Consider the following 21003-nt stretch of genomic DNA (forward strand, 5'->3'; position numbering starts at 1 on the left):
CACAAACCATGAGTCTGATTTTGACGTAAACATGATAAACATAGTTGTGGAGTTGTCACTGATGAACACTGAGAGAGATTTCATTAGGGTACTTCTGTAATCGAACGTATCAGGGCCGCTGGAAAGATGGAATGCATGTTGAATACTGCTGGTCAGTATGTAGGAAATTCAGTCACAAGAGGCAAGCCAAAAGACAGCGATGTCATAAAGGCACCACACAATTATCTTCAGATCCAACCAATTGTCAGGTATTCTTCTCCCAATTTAGAACTCTTAAAATGTAACTGTCATTAAAAGATAATGTCAAATGGATTTTCAGTGTTGTTGGCATATGTAATTGAAATGTGTCGCTGTTTCTTAATCCGTTAAAATAGAAAATTCGACCTATTGTACGTCACAGAAACTAGAGTTGACAAATTTTTTTGTCGTATTCGTTTTTCTAAACACACAATTATTAGGATTTGACTCACGAAGTGAAGCTAACATTAAAAAAAACTTTCGTTGGGTAGGGTTATTTGCACGGAACTTCTTGGATTACTTTACATGAGGTAGTAAACTGCAAGTATCTACACTATGTGATCAAAAGTATCCGGACACCCCTAAAAAAATACATTTTTCATATTTGGTGCATTGAGCTTCCACCTAATGCCAGTTACTCCACATCAGCGACCTCAGTTGTCTTAAGACATCGTGAGAGAGCAGAACGGGGCGCTCCGCGGAGCTCACGGACTTCGAATGTGGTCACGTAATTGGGTGTCACTTGGGCCATACGTCTGTACGCGAGATGTCCACTCCCCTAAACATCCCTACATCCCTAGGTCCACTGTGTGGAGTGATGAATCACCGGTACACAATGTGGCTATCCGATGGCGGGGTGTGGGTATGGCGAATGCCCGGTGAACGTCATCTGCCAGCGTGCGTAGTGCCAACAGTAAAATTCGGAGGCATTGGTGTTACGGTGTGGTCGTGTTTTTCATGGAGGAGGCTTGAACCGCTTTTTGTTTTGCGTGGCACTATTACAGCGCAGGCCTACATTGATGTTTTAAGCACCTTCTTGCTTCTCACTGTTGAAGAGCAATTCAGGGATGGCGATTGTATCTTTCAACACGATCGAGCACCTGTTCATAATGCACGGCCTGTGGTGGAGTGCTTACACGACAATAACATCCCTTTAATGGACTGGCCTGCATAGATTCCTGACCTGAATCTTATAGAACACCTTCGAGATGTTTTGGAACGCCGACTTGGTGCCAGGCCTCACCGTCCGACATCGATACCTCTCTTCAGTGCAGCACTCCGTGAAGAATGGGCTGCCATTCCTCAAGAAACGTTCCAGTACCTGATTGAACGTATGCCTGCGATAGTGGAAGCTGTCAGCAAGGCTAAGGGTGGGACAACACCATATTGAATTCCAGCATTACCGATGGAGGGCGTCACGAACGTGTATGTCATTTTCAGCCAGGTGTCCGGATACTTTTGATCACATAGTGTATATGTCATAGTATGTTTTAATTGTATTTGGAAATCAGGGAGGTTTTATCTGCACACCCTCTTTATACTGATTTAACAACTTGTACTATGCATTTTGAATTATATAATGGTCAGTCAAATGAAAACAAATATTCCTGCTGCACTACCGAACTGTTGTTGTTGTAGTGGTCTTCAGTCTGAAGACTGATTTTTTCATTTAGATCTACACGTGTTCTATCACGTGCAACTCTCTTAGTGTCTGCATTACATTTGCAAACTAAATTAACTTGAACCTGTATAACGTTGGCAATCTTGGTCGCCATATACAACAATTCCCCCCCCCCCCCGGCTCCACTCTTTTCCCCATTATGAAATTGACGATTCATTTGTTACCTGGATGTGTCCACTCAACCAGCCCCTTCTTTCCATCAAGTTGTTGCATAAATTTCTTTTCTCTCCAATTAGATTCAGTACCTCCTCGTTAGTTATCCGAGCTATGCATCTAATCTTCAACATACTTATAAAACAACACACTTCAAAAGCTTCTATTATCTTCTCGTCTGCATTGTTCATCGTCCACGCTTCGCTTTCGTACAGTCTTAAACATAAAAAGTGACCGCCGGCCGGCCGCCACAGAGGCGGCCAATAAAACTGACCGCCTCTGACAATCGGATTACTCAAGCTGATGTCAAATAAACAGAAGCGACGGCGCCACCACACTATCTTTACTTAAGTAGGTAGTCAGCGCTAAATTATGTGCGCCACTAGTAACGTCACTGTAAGCAGTTTGACAACACCACCACCACAACTACTGACGACCTGTACCATTATCAACACAAAGTTGTAACTCGCAGTGATTACAAATTGCTGACGTTCGTCAAGATGAGCGGCAAGCGCCTCATGAATGTGAAGTTCCATTTGCATTACGCCTAGGACGGAGAGAATCCTAAATAACAGAAATAGGTCACCCAGCGAAGAGAAGAGTCGACGAATTGTCGCAACTTCTTGCAGTTTGATATTAATGCAGTTCCCGATGGTTTCACAACAATGGGTTCTTTTGGCTATCTGAATACTCATATGGAAATTATCAAAGTGTAATTGCTAGAACGCTCAACTACCCTAATAACATGTCATTCTGGATTGAATACAACTCGGAAAGCGACGTTAATTTGACGTTTCCGTCCATCTCCTGACGTCTTACTGATTGAAATCTGAAGTGCGCTCACAGTTGTGTTGCCTGCCGCATGGATTCTGGGAAGTGTTGTGGCAGTTGGCAGTCACTGCTGAATACAGACATGTGCAAATATCCTCACTGCTGTTGGGGAACTAGTCTTTGTTGCATTTTTCCCATACTGTAATTAGCACAATAACATAAGGCTTATTCTGCTGAAGAACTTGATGCCCACAAGTCCTTAAATAAGAATCTCCTAGCCGTAGTAATGCATGAAAGAAAACATACTGTTGGACAAAAGAATAGACAGCTCCCTGCGTTTTGCTTTTCCGATAGCGCCTACGATAAGAATCTGGTGTCACATTATGCTTCAGAACCCTAAACTGTTTATTTTTTACTTCATACTAAAAAAAAGCCGGCCGGAGTGCCCGTGCGGTTCTAGGCGCTACAGTCTGGAACCTAGCGACCGCTACGGTCACAGGCTCGAATCCTGCCTCGGGCATGGATGTGTGTGTCCTTAGGTTAGTTAGGTTTAATTACTTCTAAGTTCTAGGCGACTGATGACCTTAGAAGTTAAGTCGCATAGTGCTCAGAGCCATTTGAACCATTAAAACAAAAGCTATGATATGAGATGAGGAAATGACTTTTATGCTTCTCAGGAACGTTAGTTTTTCGTGTTTATTTTCTCACATCATACTAAAACAAGGGCGTTGATATGAGAAGAGGAAATGAAATATACGCTTCCAAGACATAATATTTTCTTATGTGCTACTACTGCGTGCATGGAAGCTCTGCTGTTAATTTTTGCGTCTTAGATAAATTTTGGCATCATCTCACATTACTTTGTGAGAAAGTTCCCATATTTTTGGGACTGAAATAGAATGGCATTTCATCACCGGTAAATATTCTGATGACTATTCACATGATACCCGTTGCAATTCCTCCATGGTACTTGTGAGTAGTCTCACGTTTGTTACTATAAGAACATTGAGGTAGTGATGTCCGCTCACTGCAGTCAGAGCCAAGGTGATTTCTTTCTGTTTATAGCGAAGTGTCTGCTGCAGTGTCCACGCTCAGCCAACATAAACAAATCGCGGCGACATTGGGCACTGCTAGTCGCTGCACTTACGAGCCGCGACAACAAGAGCGCACTCTCTCTCCTAACGATATTATGGAGTTAATACATCTTACTTAGCCGGCCGGAGTGGCCGAGCGGTTAAAGGCGCTACAGTCTGGAACCGCACGACCACTACGGTCGCAGGTTCGAATCCTGCCTCGGGCATGGATGTGTGTGATGTCCTTAGGTTAGTTAGGTTTAAGTAGTTCTAAGTTCTAGGGGACTTATGACCACAGCAGTTGAGTCCCATAGTGCTCAGAGCCATTTGAACCATCTTACTTACTTAACGTAATATGCAGGACGTGGGTTGGGTATAAATTCAGTTTGTGACTTACCATCGCATTAAAATATTTTACAGTCATATTTGATGCAATATTTATTGTTGGTTGTCTCTCTAATGTTAATAGTATTGATTCAGATTGGAAAACACACACACACACACAAACATTGATTCCAGTGAGGGTGACAACTACTGTGTGTTGAACAACACATGCTGCAATCAATTCCTCAGTTGGCGTCGAGTGGATGAGAGTTTTCAATTACCTTGCATTGCAAGAATTGTAAGGAGGAGACTGAAAGTAAATGGACTTGTATGCTAAAGAGCTGCGACGACCTGGTATCGAAATGAAATTACAGAAATCGGATAATTTGAACGTCTGTATTGCAACAATGTTGGGCACATAATTCCTTTGATGGAGTAACATCTAGCAACTGTCTAAGAAAAAGAGAGAAATATGTAATTATAACCCTCATTTATGTGATGGAAATATTGAATCGAACAATACACATCTACTTGAGTGGTGCGAAGATACACCTTATCGGACTTGCTGATGACATAATGATAATAATAATAATAATAATAATCCAGTGTGGCGCACAGGGGAGAGCCTCCCACATATGGGTGGTAGCGAGGAAATCAAATATTTGGGGTGAACCAAATACTAACACAATTCTGAACGGCTACTCAATCCGATGAACACAAAATCCAGACACGTCTGAGTGAAAATCACCGGTACCCTGGTCACCGTCTGTTAGCTCAATGAGCTCGGCTGAAAATATTTTCTTCCAAAGGCTCCAGCACCCTCTGGTCCTGTCTGGTCCTGGTATCACCCAGGCCATACCAATGAAACAGAAACAAACATGAACTGTGCAAGCATAGTCAACTTTATCCCAGGTGGTAGACAATCCGCCCGTCGAAAGGCGGCAGCTGGATTTTCGGATTCTGGGGAGTCCAGGCTAGCACGGCAGAGAATATCGGAGATCTCTGGTACATTTCCCTACAAGCAGAAAACATGCATTTGCAAACTAAACATCGATACATTGAAAGCGACCGACAAAAAATTCTCATGCTTGCTCTTCCAGAACCACGACTAACTGACAATGAAACCTTGCATTACGGGAACCATTGCATCTTCAAGAGAAAACACAACAAAAGGTAGCGAAATGCGCACCAATCTTCGGCATGGCATTTCTCGAACACAGATCTATTATCAGCCCTGTCAAAGAAATCACACCCATCAACAATCGACTTATGCCTATGCTCAATCAGAGCCCCAATAAAAAATATACGCTCATCAATGCACATGCCCCCACCAACATCGAAAATAAGAAAAACACCGAAAATGTCGAAAAATTCTGTAACACACTCGAAAAAACTATGAGCAATACACATCTTGAGACGTGAAAATACTAATGGGCGACTTCATCTCACTATTTGGGACAGAAAAAACCTATAGAAAAATCATTGGTACAAATTCAACACACCGAAACACTTACACCAACGGCACATGTGTGACTGGCATTTGCCAACAATTCGACCTCAAAATGATGTCTACCCACTTTAGGAAAAAACATGCTTGGCTACCAGGTGCAAGCTGCTTTCGTTCGCCTTTCGAGACTCGCTGGAAGCCAGATTTTTAATTCTTTTGTAGCAGAGCTACAAGCAGGCAGATACAAATTCAATAAGGGAATCGTAAGACAACGCTGGAGCAAAATTCGTCTTGCTACTTTTAGTACCTCTTATAGTGTCAGAGAGAAAACCTTATGGTACTGCCAAATTCATAATGCCACTTTTGTTTTCTGCCGACATATTTTTTGTTGTTGTGAATATGTAATTTTGCCTATGAACTTCCACATTTTCATAATACTTGCGAATGATACAGGAAATGTAGTAAATAGAGACCTTTCGAAATCGAAAGTCGGTAATATCCTACTAATTAGTGTTAAAATAGGCGCAATCGTCTTACAGATACTTAATGCTTCATTATGATAGACTGCCGTCGTGATGTTTCTGCAGTAAACTGAGTTTAATTTGTGTTAGTACAGTGAATATTTTAGTTGCGTTTTCCATTAGTTTACAGAACGCAACAAATGGCTCTGAGCACTATGGGACTTAACATCTGAGGTCATCAGTCGCCTAGACTTAGAACTACTTAAACCTAAGGACATCACACACATCCATGCCCGAGGCAGGATTCGAACCTTCGACCGTAGCAGTCGCGCAGTTCCGGACTGAAGCGCTTAGAACCGCTCGGTCACCGCTGAACGCAACAGTAATCATCAAAGAGAAATTAATCAGCAGCAGAATTTTCTTGCACGATATCTAAAACAATCTGACAATGCTAAAGTAGTTTACAAATTCCACGCCCGTAGAAACCTACTGCTTCTAACGATGTCATTAAACCAGTGTGGTTTGAAGAGTATTTTCGTCTAGAAATGAATTGACTTGACGGTTGATCGATCAAGAGCGGGAAACGTAAAATTCCACGAGTATATGACGAGTGGGACAAGAGCTTGAGAGAGGACTTCCCTATCAATACAAGTGCCTGAGAGACGACTTTCCTATCAATCTCCAGGATAGTTTTGTTTCTCAAGTCAACAGAGTTCAAATGGCTCTGAGCACTATGGGACTTAACATCTATGGTCATCAGTCCCCTAGAACTTAGAACTACTTAAACCTAACTAACCTAAGGACATCACACAACACCCAGTCATCACGAGGCAGAGAAAATCCCTGACCCCGCCGGGAATCGAACCCGGGAACCCGGGCTTGGGAAGCGAGAACGCTACCGCACGACCACAGTCAACGAAGTGCGTTATCATGCAGTGGCACAGGTGATGTAGTTTTGTCGGTCGATTTTCTTACACTGCGACCGAAAGGTGTCTCAATTGTTGGCAAGAAATTCCTGCTGTGATGCACACATCCCTTGGAGCAGAATTCGTTGCCCAAAACACATTTTTGGAGCCATCAGATGTAAACTGTTATGTTCACACTACCCTTTGCTCGAGTTTATGTCTTTTGGTGGGCTCAGCCTTTCATTTCTTCGTAGGAAGTTAACGTAAATGCATCATAACTCGTTACCAGTAACAGTACTGTATAGGAATGCTCAATGAGCGACCTGATGACGTTCAATAATAGTCACTCCGTTGATTTTTGTTGTTTCGAATTAGAGCAAGCAGTACTCCTACACCAGACTTCTGACCTTTCCCTGTTGAATGAAAATGTTGCATGATGGTTAAGTGGTAATCCATCACATATATCAGTAGTCGAGACTTCCTTAATGTGGGAAACCATTCATGCTAGAACGGTCTTTGTTGAAACAAGATTATCTTTTTCTGACGTATTTTTTCCAAAAGCACTCGCTCCACACACAGTTCAAATTTTTCTATCTGTCTCCTCTGCATTCACCCCTCTGTTATATCAGAAGTATATATTGTGTTGCAGATGTCACACCTTTTTCCACATGCGACTCAATTTTACAATGCTTAACCGTAGTTCATGATTTTCAGGAATGCAAAATCCAATGCTTAACTGCAAGATGATAACTAGAGCTTCAAATTCGAAAATGACAGTTGATACATACACTGACAGCGTCGCGCCGCGTTCACCTGGGCGGCGCCGGATTTCTGGCGGCGGGTGGCGTCTGGCCGGTGGCCGGTAGCCGCTGCAGCGCGAGGAAACGGTCGAGCGTAAGCTGTTCTGATCACGTCGCAGCCATGAGCTGGCCTGCGGAATTGTTTGTGGAAGTTCTTCTTATTGCTGGTGGGTAGAATGTGAAGCGAATTATGTTGGATGTTCAATCAGACTCATAACTTTAGATGAGGGCTGAAATGGACGCGAACAGGCAACCAGAACCTTAGAATGCACGACGCTTTCCACTCTTTTTTTTTTTTTTTTTCGTCTTTGATCGTTGTGTTTGGTCGTTGCGGACGTCACAATGACATCCGTTCAAGTTCGTTTGTTGATCGTTCCGCTCAGTTTTTTTATTACAGAGGCCAACCGGCTCTCTGACCGAACACGCTGAGCTACCGTGCCAGCTTCCACTAGACCACGGGCTCACCCAACCCGCTAACGTCTCGGAAGTAGACAACACTTCCTTTTGACACTTCCGCATATTACAGTGTTGCCAGATTGTGCAGATGGCCGGACTTAGAGTTGTCAGGGGCGGTCAGTTTTATTGGCCACCTCGGACTTAGTCTCAGTGGCGGCCGTCCGGCGGTCAGTTTTTATGTCTAAGACTGTACAAGGTTACACTCCAGACAAATACCTTCAGAAAAAAACGTCATAACACATTTATATACAACATTACCAAATTTCTCTATTCCTGGAACGGTTTTATTGCTATTGCCAGCCTGCACTTTACTCGTGCCTACTCTCTGCTTCGGCCATCATCGCTTGTTCTGCTGCCCAGATAGCAAAATTCGTCTATTAGTGTCTCACTTCCTAACTGAATTCCCTCAACAGCACCTGATTGAACTCGACTGCATTACATTATCGTTTATCACTTTTATAGATGTTCATATTCTAATATCTCTTTAAAACTACTTATTTCACCAACTCATTATTCCTTTGCCGTCTTTGACAGAATTACATTGTCATCGACAAACCTCAAAGTTTTTATTTCTTCTTCGTGAACTTTAATTCGCCAGTCAAATTTCTCCTTGATTTCCTTCACAGCTTACTCAAAGTACAGACTGGATAACAGCGGAGATAGGCTACAGCTGTGTCTCACACCAATCAAATTTCTCCTTGATTTCCTTCACATCTTACTCAAAGTACAGACTGAATAACAGCGGGGATAGGCTACAGCTGTGTCTCACACCGAGCGAGGTGGCGTAGTGGCTAGCACACTGGACTCGCATTCGGGAGGACGACGGTTCAATCCCGAGTCCGGCCATCCTGATTTAGGTTTTCCGTGATTCCCTAAATCGGTCCAGGTAAATGCTGGGATGGTTCCTCTGAAAGGGCACGGCCGACTTCCTCCCCCGTCCTTCCCTAATCCGATGAGACCGATGACCTCGCTGTCTGGACTCCTCCCTCAAACAACCCAACCCAGCCCTGTGTCTCACTCCCATCCCAACTACTTCTTCCCGTTGATGTCTGACTTGTAACTGCAGTTTGGTTTTTGTACGAGTTGCAGCTAAGCCTTTGCTCCTCGTGTTTTCTCCCTGCTATCCTCAGAATTTCAAGGACTGCATTCCAATCAACAGTGGCAAAATCTATCTCTAAACCTACAAATACGAGGTGCATTCAAGTTCTAAGGCCTCCGATTTTTTAATTAACTACTCACCCGAAATCGATGAAACTGGCGTTACTTCTCGACGTAATCGCCCTGCAGACGTCCACATTTTTCACAACGCTGACGCCATGATTCCATGGCAGCGGCGAAGGCTTCTTTAGGAGTCTGTTTTGGCCACTGGAAAATCGCTGAGGCAATAGCAGCACGGCTGGTGAATGTGCGGCCACGGAGTGTCTTTCATTGTTGGAAAAAGCCAAAAGTCACTAGGAGCAAGGTCAGGTGAGTAGGGAGCATGAGGAATCACTTCAAAGTTGTTATCACGAAGAAACTGTTGCGTAACGTTAGCTCGATGTGCGGGTGCGTTGTCTTGGTAAAACAGCACACGCGCAGCCCTTCCCGGACGTTTTTGTTGCAGTGCAGGAAGGAATTTGTTCTTCAAAACATTTTCGTAGGATGCACCTGTTACCGTAGTGCCATTTGGAACGCAATGGGTAAGGATTACGTCCTCGCTGTCCCAGAACATGGACACCATCATTTTTTCAGCACTGGTGGTTACCCGAAATTTTCTTGGTGGCGGTGAATCTGTGTGCTTCCACTGAGCTGACTGGCGCTTTGTTTCTGGATTGAAAAATGGCATCCACGTCTCATCCATTGTCACAACCGACGAAACGAAAGTACCATTCATGCTGTCGTTGCGCGTCAACATTGCTTGGCAACATGCCACACGGGCAGCCGTGTGGTCGTCCATCAGCATTCGTGGCATCCACCTGGATGACACTTTTCGCATTTTCAGGTCGTCATGCAGGATTGTGTGCACAGAACCCACAGAAATGCCAACTCTGTAGGCGATCTGTTCAACAGTCATTCGGCGATCCCCCAAAACAATTCTCTCCACTTTCTCGATCATGTCGTCAGACTGGCTTGCGCGAGCCCGAGGTTGTTTCGGTTTGTTGTCACACGATGTTCTGCCTTCATTAAACTGTCGCACCCACGAACGCACTTTCGACACATCCATAACTCCATCACCACATGTCTCTTTCAACTGTCGATGAATTTCAATTGGTTTCACACCACGCAAATTCAGAAAACGAGTGATTGCACGCTGTTCAAGTAAGGAAAACGTCGCCATTTTAAGTATTTAAAACAGTTCTCATTCTCGCCGCTGGTGGTAAAATTCCATCTGCCATACGGTGCTGCCATCTGTGGGACGTATTGACAATGAACGCTGCCTCATTTTAAAACAATGCGCATGTTTCTATCTCTTTCCAGTCTGGAGAAAATAAATCGGAGGCCTTAGAACTTGAATTCACCTCGTACTGTTAACGTAGGCTTCCCTCTCATCAGTCTAGCTTCTAAGGTAAGTCATAGGATCAGTACTGCCTCGCGTGCTCCTATGCTTCTTCTGAACCCAAACTGACCTCCTCTGAGCTCAACTTCTACAAATTTTCCCACGCTTCTATAAATACTTCATGTCAGTATTTTGCAGCCGTCACTTATTAAGCTGATAATTCGATAATAATGATACCTCTCAGTACCTATCTTCTTTAGAATTGGAACTATTGTTGCAGTCTTAAAGTATTTAACCTATCTTGTACGCCTTGTACACATGGTGGGATGTTCTCCCAATGACCTTAATAATTCTGAGGAAATGTCGTCTGTTGCAGGTACCGTGTTTCAGCTCAGGTCTTTTAGTGCTCTGTCAAATTCTTCTCAAAGTAAGTCATCCAAGATTTCATTTTCATCCATTCCCTCTTCCATTCGTATAATATTGTCTTCACTTCCTTTGTATAACCCTTCTATACATTCCTTGCACCTTTTTACTGACTTGCCAACTGAGCTCTTAATATTGATACTGTTACTTCTCTTATCTAGGCAACGGCCTTGCCGCAGTGGATACACCGGTTCCAGTGAGATCACCGAAGTTAAGCGCTGTTGGGCGTGGTCGGCACTTGGATGGGTGACCATCCAGCCGCCATGTGCTGTTGCCATTTTTCGGGGTGCACTCAGCCTCGTGATGCCAATTGAGGAGCTACTCGACCGAATAGTAGCGGCTCCGGTCAAAGAAAACCATCATAACGACTGGGAGAGCAATGTGCTGACCACACAGCCATCCTATCTGCATCTTCAACTGAGGATGATACGGCGGTCGGATGGTCCCGATGGGCCACTTGTGGCCTGAAGACGGAGTGCTTTTACTTCTCTTTTCTCCAAAGGTTTGTTTAATTTTCCTGTAGCCGACATTTGTATTTATCATAGTCACGCGTGTTTCTACAGCTTTCAATTTCTCTTCTAACAATTCCTGCTTCACCATTACGCACTTCCTGTCAATATAATTTTTGGATGTGTGTGGTCCATTTCGCCTGCTTCAATTGCTGTTTATCATATTTTCTCCTGCCTTTATTTAAATTCGATATCTTGTTTCTTATCCAAGGATTTCTATTGGCTATTGTCTTTTTGCCTAGTTGGTCCTACGCTGCCTTTACTATTATATATCTCAGAGATACTCATTCGTCTGTTTCAATCAATCGTTGCTTAATGTTCCCTTTGAAGCTCTAACAACCTTTGGCTCTTTGAGCTTATCCATGTCTCATATCCTTACTTTCCTACTTTTGCTATTTCCTCAGTTTTAATCTGCTGTTCATAACCAATATATTACGATCAGAGTCGACATCTGTCCCTGGAAACATCCTACAGTTTAAAATATGGTTTAGCAATTTCTGTCTTACCATTCTATAACCAATTTAAAACCTTCGAGTGTCTCCAAGTCTATTACACTTAAACAACCTTCTTACATGATTCTTAATCAAAGTGTTAGCAGTGTTAAAAAAATTTTTTGTGCATTACTCTATCAGGCAGCTTCCCTCGTCATTTGTTTCTTCGAGTCCATGTCCACCTATTATTTTTCCTTGTCCTTCTTTTCCTGCTATCGTATTCCAATCCCCACCACAATTACATTTGGTCCCCCTTTACGACATAAATAATTTATTTTATCTCATCTTACATTAGTTTAATTTATCCAACATCTGCGGAGCTACTAGGCATATAGATTTGTTCTACTGTGGTGGGTGTTGAGTCTGTATTTGTCTTACCTATGACCTCGCTGTTCACAGTATCTCACCAGCATTCCTATTCTCATATGCGTTATTAGAACCACTCCTGCAACCTCTGTTTGATTTTGTGTTGATAACCCTGTGCTCACCTGACCAGAAATCGTATTCTTCCTGGCAATACACTTCACTAATTCCCACTATATCTACTTAATAATATTTATTTCATTTTATAAATTCTCTAAGCTACCCACTTGATTAAAGGATCTAAAACTGTTATATTTTCCGTTCACATGCAGTTGTACTGTGTGGCTTAATGATGATGACATCCTCTTGGCGAAAACAATTCATTGGTAAAATAGTCTCCCTCTCAGACGACTTGACCGTAATCACTCAAGAGGCTGTCGTCAAGAGGAAGAAAAATTGGTCTCATTATCCAGAAGTATCCACAGACATTGTAAAATCGCTTCACAGTAAAGACTTCCTCCACAGTCTGGAGTCCTTTGAAATTCGTTAAAAACATGGACTGTGCTGGTCCATCATATTTCGGGCTTGCAGCCGGATCACGTTGACATCTAGGCACGATATTTCGGCTAACAAACATGCAGCCATCTTCAGGTGAGTACGAGACTGAAGATCACTAGTGCGCGTCGTTCTATATATACCGAAAATTGGCGCGGCGGCGCCTGCGCAGTGGAGAAGGCTAATACCGTGCCCCCTATCTACGAGGGCGGTTCAGAAAGTAACCTCCGATTGGTCACAGTGCGGGTTGTGGGGGGAGTAGCGACGCCATCTGTGCGTTCACGCACTCAACAGGTCAGTCGGCATCAAGCCGTGGTCGAGTGAACGTCGTACCTGCGCTAGTTTAGTTTTTGTGGCAGTTTGAAATGTGTGCTGCAATAGAAAACCCCGCCAAATGTGAAGTGCGTGCTGTCATAAGGTTTTTTACAGCCAAAGGATATTCTGCAGCAGCTATTCATCGTGAGCTTTGTGCCGTGTACGGACCAAAAGTTATGAGTGAAGGAGTTGTCCGTGAATGGGTACGTTTATTTAAAAGTGGACGAGAAAACGTTCATGATGAAGAGAGGAGTGGTAGACCATCATTGGTGACTGACGAACTCGTTCAGACAGTTGATCCAAAAGTTCGTGAAAATCGACGTTTCTCAATGTCGGAGTTGTCTACTGGTTTTCCATAGATTTCTAAGACTCTCTTGTACGAGATAGTGACAGCAAGATTGGGTTACCGTAAGTTCTGTGCACGATGGGTGCCCAAAATTCTTACCGACCACCACAAAACTCAAAGAATGGCCTCTGCATTAGACTTTCTGTCACGTTATGAGGACGAAGGAGAACCATTGTTAAACAGAATCGTGACCGGTGACGAAACCTGGATTAAGTACGTGAACCCTGAGACAAAAGAACAATCAAAGATGTGGGCACATTCAAATTCGCCTACCAAACCAAGAAAAGCCTCGCAAGATTTTTCTGCCAGAAAACTGATGGCAACGGTGTTTTGGGATGCCAAAGGGGTGTTGTTGGTTGAATTCATGGAACATGGTACGACCATTAATCAAGACGTGTACTGTGAAACAATAAAAAAGTTACGACGGGCTATACAGAACAAACGCCGTGGTATCCTGACTTCCGGTATCGTTTTTTTGCACGATAACGCCCGTCCTCACTCTGCTCGCAGAACAACGGCCCTTCTTGAGTCCTTCAAGTGGGACGTTATCAATCATCCACCTTACAGCCCAGACCTGGCGCCAAGTGATTATCACCTCTTCATGCATTCGAGGAAATGGCTCGGGTCACAGCGGTTTGATGACGACGAAGAGCTCAAAGATGCGGTCACAGGCTGGCTCCAGGCACAAGCGGGTGATTTTTATGCAGAAGGAATTTCAAAGCTTGTGAAGAGATACGATAAGTGCCTCAATCGCTATGCAGACTATGTAGAAAAATAGTGCAAAGATGTAGTTGTAAGATGTATATATTAAAATATTTTTATTTAACTTGGTGTATTTTTTTAAATTAACCGGAGGTTACTTTCTGAACGGCCCTCGTAATTTGGCGCGCTCTGCAGCAGAAGCGGGCCGCGCATGCGTAGTGGTGTACCTACATTTGCGCTATCTGTCGTAAAGCGCCTTCGCGCAGCTGAGGCGCGGTAGTCGAAAGTATAAAATCAATTTCCGTCAGCCGTCGCACTAGATGCAGACCCATGTCTCTGTGAAGCGATTAAAGGAATTACAGGATCCCATGCTTTATCCATCTGAAAGCCGCCATCTTGATTAATAAGATCTTCTGCCAATCGTATCTCCACGAACTCCTTGATAATGGATTCCCAAAAAGATCTAGTTGTTGCTAAAATTTTTGTTCCACAATAATCCATGGAGTGTCCCGTCGAAATAGTGTGTTCTGCTATGGCTGATTTGTTGGGCTGTAGTAGACGTGTGTGGCGCTCGTGCTCCACGCATCTTTCCCGTACTGTGCAAGTAGTTTGGCCAATGTAGGATTTGCCACATTTACAGGGGATCTTATAAATACCCGCCTTCCTCAGACCCAAATCGTCCTTCACAGAGCCAAGCAAAGCCGATATTTTCGTAGGTGGTCGGAAGATCACTTTAACACAATGCTTCTTTAAAATCCTTCCTATTTTAGAGGAGAGGTTACCCAAATATGGAAGAAACGCCCTGGACCTGACCACTTCTTTGTCTTCTTCTTCTTGTTTCTCTTTACATTTCTTCTTTGTTACAGCTGTGTGGATTTGGCGTGTAGAATATCCATTCTCCCTGAAGACGGATTGCAGATGTTCTGATTCTTTAGGAAGGCTGTCCTTATCAGATACCACATGTGCCCGGTGCACAAAAGTACGCAGCAAACCCATGGTTTGTGCAGGGTGGTGGCAGCTTGTCGCCTGCAAATACAGATCTGTGTGTGTGGGCTTCCGGTAGACGGAGTGCCCCAAAGATCCATCTGTTCTACGATTGACAAGGACATCCAGAAACGGCAGACATCTATCTTTTTCGAAGTCCATGGTAAACTGAATATTCTTGTGAATGGAATTCAGATGTTCTGCATCTAGTGCGACGGCTGACGGAAATTGATTTTATACTTTCGATTACCGCGCCTCAGCTGCGCGAAGGCGCTTTACGACAGATAGCGCAAATGTAGGTACACCACTACGCATGCGCGGCCCGCTTCTGCTGCAGAGCGCGCCAAATTAGATAGGGGGCGCGGTATTAGCCTTCTCCACTGCGCAGGCGCCGCCGCGCCAATTTTCGGTATATATAGAACGACGCGCACCAGTAATCTTCTTCCCCCGGGCTTCCCCTCCCCCTTCCTCCCTCCCCCCTTTCTCCCTGCCCGTGGCATCTCTGCTCTCCCCTCTCCCTCTCCCACTCCCCTTCCTCCTCCTCCTCTCTTGGCAGGTCCCCGGACTCGCACACGCATAGTGAACATTCGCGCACCGGAGATCATCGACATCAGTATCTCGTTTGTGTGTGTGCTTCGTTTTGTGTTTCGTGCAGTTACGACTCCACTGTTCACACGTGCCATCGCCGTTCTCCGTGTTTTGTGCGCCGTGTCCACAAGTGTTTGTGTTTTTATCGTCCAACGGCTGCATGTTTATTGTTTTTTGTACCTTCATTTTTTGCCCGCCGTTTTTTGTATTGTCTGTATCACCTCTATGTCATGTTATTTTTCCACTTAAGGGTGAAGAGCAGCGTAATGTGCTGCTGCCAGTCCGCCTGTATAGGTGATTAAAATTAGAATAAAGGAAAAAAAAACCAGTAATCTTCAGTCTCGTACTCACCTGAAGATGGCTGCATGTTTGTTAGCCGAAATATCGTGCCTAGATGTCAACGTGATCCGGCTGCAAGCCCGAAATATGATGGACCAATCAATACACCGGGAAAACTTCAAGATACACATGGACTGTGCTACTTTTCGAGCGTGACTCTAGTTATTTCCTGTTACCCATGCGAGGAAATTTCCTTTTCTGCCAAACCGACTTAAATGGAAAGAGTCTTCATTACTGAATATGAGGTTCATTAAGCTTATAAGTTACATAAAACTGCAACCAGTCACTTTCTTGAATAATTATGTTTTATTGCATGTACCGGATTTCGAACCTTTTCAGATTCATCTTCAGATTGTTTCTGGAGGTTACATCACTATTTCTTGCCTGATGTAGCCGGTTCGAGGAATAAAACTCAAAAAAGTGACTGGTTGCAGTTTTATTTAACTTATTTACGTGAGGTTTATTGTATCTTCACTGCTTCGTTATAGTTAATTCAACATATTGTTAGCACATTCTATATCTATAATTACACCCCGCTAACAACTTTACGGTGTGTGGTGGAGGGTGCATTGTGCACCACTCTCACGTTCTTCTGCTGTTCCAGTCGCGAATGGCTCGCTGCTAGTAACTAACTTTGATTGCATCAGGAAGCGGTGTGCACGGCGACCGTAGACTATAAGGAAGGAGAGGCACACAGCAGTCAGTCGCAGTCCCATCAGCTTTTATTATTCTTGCAAATCTAGATTTCGGCTGTAAATAGCCACCTTCAGTTCATTTTCTGCTGAAATATAAAGAAAATGCACTGAATATGGCTATTTACAGCCTAAATCTAGATTTGCAAGAATAATAAAAGCTAATGGGACTGCGACTGACTGCTGTGTGCCTCTCCATCCCGGCTGCTAGTGAGTCTCTATATGGGCTCGCATCTCCGTAATTTTACCCTCCTGGTCCTTTCCGAGATATACGTAGGAAGGAGCAATATACTGATTGGCTCTTCTAGGAACGTTAGCTCTTAGAACTTTAACAGTAAAGCACACCATGATAAAAGAACGCCTTTTTTGCAGCGTCTGCCAACGTAGTTGGTTGATCAACTCGGTGACACTTCCCGCTTACTAAATGAACCTGTAACGAAACGCATTTATTTCATTTTTGTGGTTTTTACAGGTAATCACGCTGTAGCAGCATGCGTTCTCAGAAACGATAAGTTCACAAAGGTACATGTATCACATTGGAACATCAGAAATAAAATGTTCAAATTTTTTTTTTTCCTTTATTGTAATTTTCATCACCTGATACAGGCGGGCTGTCAGCAGCATAGTACGCTGCTCTTCAGCCTTAAGCGGAACAATAACAAGACATACGGGTGATACAGACACTACAGTAAAAATGGCGGGCAAAAAAAGGAGATTTAAAAAACAATAAACATGAAGCCGTTCATGCTGGACCCGAAAAAACAGGAAACACTTGGTGACATGGCGCACAGAACACGGATGACGGCGACGGCACACGTGAACAGTTGATGCGTGACGGTCACAGAACACTAAACACAAAATCGAGGCACACACACGACACACAGATGGCGATGATCTCCGGCGCGCGAATGTTCACTGAGCGTGTACGAGTCCGGGGACCTGCCAAGAGAGGAGGTGGAGGAGGAGGAAGGGGAAATGGGAGAGGGGAGAGCAGAGATGCCACGGGCAGGGGAGAGAGGGGGGAGGGAGGAAGGGGGAGGGGAAGCCTGGGGGAAGAGGGAGGAGGGAGGGGACGGGGAAAAGGAAAAAGAAGGGAAGAGAAGAGAAGGGAGGGAGGGTGCCGAGAGGAAAGGACACCGGAAGGGGGGGGCGGGGCAGGGTCAAAGTTGATAGGAGGGGTAGATGGCGGGGACGAGGACAGCATCAGGGAGAGGGAGCTGGCGGAAGCCACCTTGGGAGAGGGTAAGGAGGGTGGAGAGATGGAGACCGGGTGGGACGTGGGAATACAGGCGCGGCAGCGGGCGGGGACGGGAGAGGATCGGGGATACGAGCGGGTGAGGTGGATCAAGTTTACGGGAGGTGTACAGAATCCGTATCCTTTCAAGGAAAAGGAGGAGGTGGGGGAAGGGGATGAGATCATACAGGATCCGCGTGGGGGAGGGGAGACGGATGCGATAGGCGAGGCGGAGAGCATGGCGTTCAAGGATTTGGAGGGATTTATAAAAGGTAGGGGGAGCGGAGATCCATGCTGGATGGGCGTAACAAAGGATAGGGCGGATGAGGGATTTATAGGTGTGGAGGATGGTGGAGGGGTCCAGACCCCACGTACGGCCGGAAAGGAGCTTGAGGAGACGGAGTCGGGAACGTGCCTTGGTTTGGATTGTCTGGAGAAGGGGAGTCCAGGAGAGGCGACGGTCGAGGGTGACGCCAAGGTACTTAAGGGTGGGAGTGAGGGCGATGGGACGGCCATAGACGGTGAGATAGAAATCAAGGAGGCGGAAGGAAGGGGTGGTTTTGCCTACAATGATCGCCTGGGTTTTGGAAGGATTAAAATGTTCAAACGTACCTAAGTTCTATATTTTAATTTAAAAAACCTACCTGTTACCAACTGTTCGTCTAAAATTGTGAGTCATATGTTTGTGACTATTACAGCGCCATCTATAACAAAGCGAAAAAAGTGGTCAAACTAAAACATTCATATTTCTTTATGTACTACACGAATATGTAATAAAAATGGGGGCTCCTATTTTAAAAAACGGAGTTGATATGCGTTTGACTTATGGCAGCGCCATCTAGCGGGCCAGCCATAGCGCCGCCATCTGGTTTCCCCCTTCAAGCTAGACAAGTTGCGCTCTTTGTAGTTCTTTCGTTTGACGCTTATTTCATGAGATATTTGGCCCGGTCACGATCAATCGACCACCCTGTATATACTGCCGCTTTTAGAGCTGTATGGTTAATTAATTTATTATTAGATATTCTGAACATCAACAAGCCTGTCAATCCTCCTTAGAGCAAGAACTGAAAGAAAAGCGGAGCAGTTCACGCTTAAGGATAACAGCTTTGTTAACAATGGCAACTGCGTGTAAGTGGCACAATGTGAGTAGAAGGCGTGTGGTGGGTTCGTTTTTCGTTTTTGTCGGATATCGGATTTGTCCGGAACACTTCATGTCGACTTCCCTGTTTTTTTCGTTTCTGCCAACGCCTGAGACACAGCTGTTGTAGCGTCAAAATTGCATGATGAGGCTAATCATCGCAGTTTCTGGTCGTAGAGCCGAGCACCGGTTACGTCACCATTTCTTCTCATACGTCTCCGCCCATCGCAAAGACCACTATTGTCGTTTAGATTTTTGTTCATCATTTTCAGCAACTGTTTTCGAAGAACGCCGATGTGAAAAAGTAGCACACTAGTTGCATTAAAAAGTGTTTTTTTTTTCTTTTTTGTTAAAGCAACTGGTGTGCTATTTCTTCACATCGGAAATCTTGTTATTCCATTCATGCCACCACCGACCAGTGCAGTCGGACTTCTTCTTTGGTGCCACGTATACCTGCTTCACACAAAGGGAAAGACTAAACGTGACGAAAGCTAAAAAAGTAGTAAGGCCTCTTCGCACAGTGAAAGTACTATGTCCTACTTCAATTTTAAAGGAGCAACTTCAAATATTTACAGCAAATTGCGAAAAAATATAAAATAAAAATGTCGGCACTCGATATTGCCATTTTGACATCGATATATCGGGTGAATAAACGTCGCTGGCATACACTGATATTTTTTGTTTAAATGTCGATATATAACCATATTTTAACAACAGCCCAACGTACAACCGCCATATCGACTCGACGGACGTCAGCTAGAATCCAACACGCAGCTGAATCAGCAATAGCCAAGGCTAGCGCAGAAGAACGACGACTCGTAAACACTGTGAACAAGTAACTGAACTCTAATAAAGTTTTACTAGCGTCGTTCAAGCTTCACTAGTTCCCAACAGCTATCCTGACTTCAAGCAGATTTGTCTCCACTCGGGTCCGCCCGAGTGACCGCATGGTTTAAGGCGTCTTGTTACGGACTGCGCGGCTCCTCCCTCCAGAGGTTCGAGTCCTCCCTTGGGCGCGGATGTGTGTGTTGTTCTTAGCGTTAAGTTAGTTTAAGTAGTGTGTAAGTCTAGGGACCGATGACCTCAGATGTTTGGTCCCTTAGGAATTCACATACATTTGAACATTTTCTCCACTTGGCCTTCTGTAGCCGTGATCTATACGAAGACACTGCGATTGAAGGATTATGGAGCATAATTCGTCTAGGAAGACGACAAAGTGTTGGAAACGCAAGAAAACCTTTCCATTTTGAACCTTGTGGTTTCTTGCGGACTGATCATTTTAGCAGAATTTTGTTGTTTCAATACTCTTGATGCCGAATACCACCAGTAATATTCGCTAGAGCAGACGCTTGTCTCGGCAGCTTAGAGCTTCCAGCACGCGGGCTGCAGCTAATCAGGATGTGCCGGCCGTTACAGAATGCAGCACGTCGTGTGCAGAAGCGTGAAACCAGAACCCCAGACACGAGCACCTCACCGAAGATAACCTTGGAGTGTCCTGCCGTCTTCGGAGAGCGTTTCTTAAAACAATTCACGCCTCAAGAAAACGAACAAAGATATCTACGGAGGCATGATCCGTCTTTGCAACTAAATGAAAGGGAGCCTTTTTTTGCCAAACGCGTCTCGTTTTTTTATTTATGAAGAATCTAAAATGATTTGTAATATGGGTTTGTTCTTATACGCATAATAAATGCATTGTGCAGTAGGTACAAGTATGTTACGTTTCTTCTCTTGTTTCCCAGGTTAGGAGAAACTTTCGCAGCGCAGGTTTCGTGATGTTAAATTATCATTTGGTGTTACTAACGACTTCCAATGTTGTTAG

At 44.4% G+C, this 21003-nt stretch overlaps 1 pseudogene; it reads left to right on the forward strand.

The window, feature by feature from the left end:
- Positions 1–11148: 11148 nt before the first annotated feature.
- Positions 11149–11265, forward strand: LOC124607615 (annotated as a pseudogene).
- The last annotated feature ends 9738 nt before the right edge of the window (positions 11266–21003 follow it).

This window comes from Schistocerca americana, chromosome 3, assembly GCF_021461395.2.
Source record: "Schistocerca americana isolate TAMUIC-IGC-003095 chromosome 3, iqSchAmer2.1, whole genome shotgun sequence".
NCBI classification, from domain to species: Eukaryota; Metazoa; Arthropoda; class Insecta; order Orthoptera; family Acrididae; genus Schistocerca; species Schistocerca americana.